Source organism: Odontomachus brunneus, unplaced genomic scaffold (assembly GCF_010583005.1).
Source record: "Odontomachus brunneus isolate Ranch 3 - 2012 unplaced genomic scaffold, Obru_v1 Obru_scaffold_112, whole genome shotgun sequence".
In the NCBI taxonomy this organism is placed as follows: Eukaryota; Metazoa; Arthropoda; class Insecta; order Hymenoptera; family Formicidae; genus Odontomachus; species Odontomachus brunneus.
In genome coordinates, this window is record NW_022639562.1 from 858,192 (window position 1) to 863,103 (window position 4,912).

General features: G+C 38.3%; 1 protein-coding gene across 11 annotated transcripts in view; it reads right to left on the reverse strand.

Moving 5' to 3' along the window:
• LOC116849333 (protein unc-79 homolog) overlaps positions 1-4,912 on the reverse strand; it is a 736,358-nt gene that overhangs the window by 530,283 nt on the left and 201,163 nt on the right. The window lies entirely within an intron of this gene.

Consider the following 4,912-nt stretch of genomic DNA (forward strand, 5'->3'; position numbering starts at 1 on the left):
GGAGCGGTGCACTTGGACACGGTGCATTTGGACACAGCCAATCACAGCACCGTGTGATTAGAGACATTTGTAGGGTCCCTTGGAACAGCGAATTGTGATTGGACTGTGTCCAATTGCCCCGTGTCCAACTGATATATACCCGCTTATCTATCCTCATCGCCTACTATCACCAACGACTTGTGGATGCGTTTTGAAGCAGTGTCTTGAACGATATTCCGCAGCGATCATACAGAATCTCTTTCAATCGATGCCACGTCGTGTACAGTCTGTTATCACTGGTGGATTAACGAATTATTAATTTTTTAGTCGTTCTCATTATATACAAGTACACACAGGTGGAATTGTAATTATTTATACCTTGTCCTATTAGATATCTCTCACATAAATGTTACTGTTATGACGAGTCTTTCTTGGTGTTACAATTTTTATGAACAGCAATGTATATATATATATACAATATATACAAGGTACCTCACACTCTCCTCCAGGCATTTTATGGGGACGTAGAATGGGTTGATGTGAATATAAAAGTCCTACATCGCTTTGCGAAATTCGCAATAATAGTCGAGATATTAATTAAAAAGATTAAGGAAAAACGCACACTGAATGGTAGAGGACGGACCGCTCGAGTCACAGCGCAGCCCAGTAATATAGCACGCGGATATCGCGCGCGGTGGCGCGATAATGTACCACTGCCAATACTTATACCGCTGCGCTCCAACGTCTTGCCGCACCGCGCCGAAATAAGAATAGGCAGTGGTGCATTGTCTTCCAATCACCACGCGTGACATCCGCGCGCTTTATTACTGGGTCGCGCTGTGACTGGAGCGGTCCGTCCTCTACCATTCAGCGTGCGTTTTTTTTTAATTTTTTAAATTAATATCTCGTCTATTATTGCGAATTTCGCAAAACGATATAGGACTTTTATGTTTATATCAACCCATTCTACAAAATGCTCGGAGGAGAGTGTGAGACACCCTGTGTATATATATATGTGTGTGTGTGTGCGTGCGTATGTGTGTGTGTGTGTACACCGGGTGCGGCGCCAAAATCCGGACAAATTATACATTTTTTCCAAACATATTTTTTTATTGTAAAAACGAAAAGGTTTACAAAATTTTTTTAACCACATTGTTTGTAAGGCCATAAAGAACGCATTTACTCAATATATCTCCCGCTTGTTTGAATGACCGCTTCCATTCTTGGTCTGAAACGTGCGCAGGCGCGCTTTAATGTGTCACGGTCCATATCGGTGAATACCGCTTCAATAGCGGCTCTCAATGATGCGACGTTTGGATGTCTGGACTTGTTCGTAACCCTTTCAACGACGCTCCATACATAGAAGTCCAAAGGATTCAAATCTGGGCTGTTGGGAGGCCAGAATTCTTTCGACCAAAACATGTCGACGTTGTCTGACACCAATTTTGCACCAAATGACTTGTGTGAGCGGGCGCACCGTCCTTCTGGAAAACATAAGGCTTTCCAGACGACACAGTTTCCATCCACGGCTTCACTACATTTGTCAGAACAAATAAACATTTGTCACGCAAATAAACTTCTTTTGTGACATTTTCCCCTTTGTTAAAGAAATGCGGTGGCATGACATCACTCTCACTGGATGATGTTGCAAAACCTTTGTTGGGCTTCTCCGACTCATTGTACTTTGTGATCATACACAGTCGATCTCGGGTACCCGAAGAACCGAATAATTTCTGTCGTCGAGCGCCCAGCGCGAACTTTCGATAATCGCGGCTCTTCGGTTATACTCCGCACTTGGTTTCAATATTGCGACTGTTTCGAGGTTATGATAGTTTAGTACATGCGTCAAGTTATTTGAACGCTAATCGCGACATCTATCAGTGATACGACGAGAATTTCAAATTGAATTTTGTCCAGATTTTGGCGCCGCATCCTGTATAAGCGAAAGAATCCCGGCTTAGCAAAACCGCATTCTCGATATTTTTCTCTCTCTGGAACGAAAAGATAGGCAGATCTTGAACGCACGGCGTCCTGCCGCCATCTAGTACGCTCTCCTCCTTCTGTAGATGTCTCAGACCTCTATGATGACTCTTTGTGAGAACGTAGGACGGATTGAGGTGAGCAAGAAAGTCCTGTGCCGTTTTGCGATATTCGCGATAATAGTCGAGATATTAATTAAAAAAGATTGATGAATGATCACACGCAATATAGTAGATGAGCTACAGTGGCACCGTCGGTCATTATATACTTATACAGGGTGTTCCCGAAAGGTGGTACCAAATTTTAGGGGTATGTAGTACTCGTTAAAGCAAACCAAAAACTCTTAATGAACAGTACTCCGAAAATCTTTTATTTCTGAGTTATAAAGCATTTTGTTCTGTGAAAAATAGAAAATAAATTAAATCTTCAATAAATGTTCAATGTGCCTTCGGCTCATGTCAATATACATTTCGGCATGTTTCATCATTGAAGGTCAAACAGTCCAGGTTTATTTCGTATTTGTTACAAATTTCGTATTCGTACAACAGTTTCCAAGTTTTTTAGTTAGTTCATTCACGGACGCCCGTATGTGACCACCTAATTACGCAGGGAGTTGTATTCAACTTTGGATTGTGGACCATGTCTACAATCCATAGTTTTGTGTTATCTGAAAAATGGCTAATTTTTACACAAATTCTGAAATGACGGATATTCATTTTATGTTTGACAGAGCAAAGGGCAATGTTTCAAAAGCAGCACGCTTGTATCATGCAGCTTATCCGAATCGCCGACAGCCAAGTAGAAGAATGTTTAGCAAAATTCATGAGCCGAAGGCACATTAAAGATTTATTGTAGATTTAATTTATTTTCTATTTTTCACAGAACAAAATGCTTCATAACTCAGAAATAAAAGGTTTTCGGAGTACTGTTCATTAAGAGTTTTTGGTTTGTTTTAACGAGTACTACATACCCCTAAAATTTGGTACCACCTTTTGGGAACACCCTATATATTAAGTCAAACTGAACAAAAATGTTTTTTACTATTTTGTAAATGACCACATAGATTTTTAGATATTAATTAAAGAAAATTTGTGCATTGTGATATACAATCATGTATGTAACAATTTTCTTTAATATTTAAAAATCTATGTGACCATTTGCAAAATGGTAAAGGACTTTTTTCAGTTTGACTTAATGTATAAGTATTGTAGGATTGAGACAGATAATATTTGATTTTTATTTTAATTTTGTTTGATTTAATTTAATCTTGGCGCCACCAGACGAGTGAGTTCTAGCAACGAGCTACTCTGACTCGCGTTGTAGCGGGGATAGAGAAGAGAGGAGGGAGTGTGAGTCAGTTAAGTTATGGCGGATAAGAGGAGGAAATGTAGATCGAGCGAGCGCTTTAGCTAGTAGTGAGAAAAGTATGTTTTGTGTAGTGTGCGGAACTTGGGCACCCCTGTGCCATTTATGTAATTATCACAATAAACTTTATTGTTATTTGGAATTCACTGGATTCAATTCCTGTAGTATACAACGGCACACGGCGCCACTGCAGGTCATCTACCATATCGCGCGTAATCATTCACCAATCTTTTTTAATTAATATCTCAATTATTATAGCGAATATCGCAAAACGGCACAGGACTTTCTTGTTCACCTCAGTCTGTTCTACGTTCTCATAAAGGGTAATCATGTAGATCTGAGACACCTTATATATATACTATTGTTCATAAAAATTGCAATATCAATAAATCCATAAATCTGAATCCATAAATATGGCGAACGAGCCGACCAGGGAAGAAGTGCGACGCGTTGCGTACAGAAGACACGTTGAACATTACGGACAACATGAGGTCAGACATTGTTCTGTTGAAAGACAGCGCCAGGAATCGTCCAAACGAAAGGTAGCAGTTCAGTTTCCATATCAGTGACATACCGTTGACTATTCAATGTACCAGCAATGCGTAGAATGCGAGATTGTGCATTAAAAGCAATAGCGCCACAAGATAACACGCTTGGTGTAAGACTGATATGACATATACAGGGTGGGCCATTTTAATTTATCCAGCCAAATATTTCGAAAACTAAGACCGACAGACAAAAATGTTTCAGACAAAAGTTATATGAATCGATGGGGTACATAAGAAGGTACCATTGGTTTGACCTTGGCCCCGCCAAGGTCAGGTCAAGATCAACTTTGCTTTTTTAAATAGAAAATCATATTTTTTATTACGAAATTTTATTTTACTGAAAAAACCAAACAACTTTTGTTTAAAAACATTTTTTATCCGACTTTTATTTTCTTTATAAGATATTTACGGAAATATCTTCAAAATTATTGGTTTCAATAATTTTTTACTCGAATTCTATTAACTTTACCGAAAAATAGCAAGAGATAAAAATTGTCTATTTTCTTTTCAAAAAGCTCTGAGATTTTCTTTCAGAATTTTTAATTAACTTTTCAGTACTGAATTTCCTTGCATATCCTTAAAGTACTAAAAAGTTAATTAAACAATTTTGGAAAAATATTATTATTATATATATTATTATATTTGAAATTACGCACCTGAATACATATCTTGTCGGGGATCCACCAATCCAAATAACACCTTACAAAAGTTATTGGGTTCGGAGGGGGACATCGGATAGTGACCTTCAATTTCACCTTGACCTTGACCTTGAATTTGATTTGACCTTCAAGGTCATTTGAAGGTCAAATCGAATTTTTAAAATAAAAACTTTAAAGTTATGTTAAAAGTCGAAATGACCTTTAAAGATCATTTCAAGGTCGAACCGCTTACAAGTCTAGCATGACCTGAAAACCAAAATTGATCGTGGTTTGCTTTTTAAGATATTTGAATTAGTAATCATTCGTATAAAATAAAATTGTTCACACCAGAGCCTGCGTTCAGTCATCGACATAATACATACATCGATGTCCAGGGCCCAC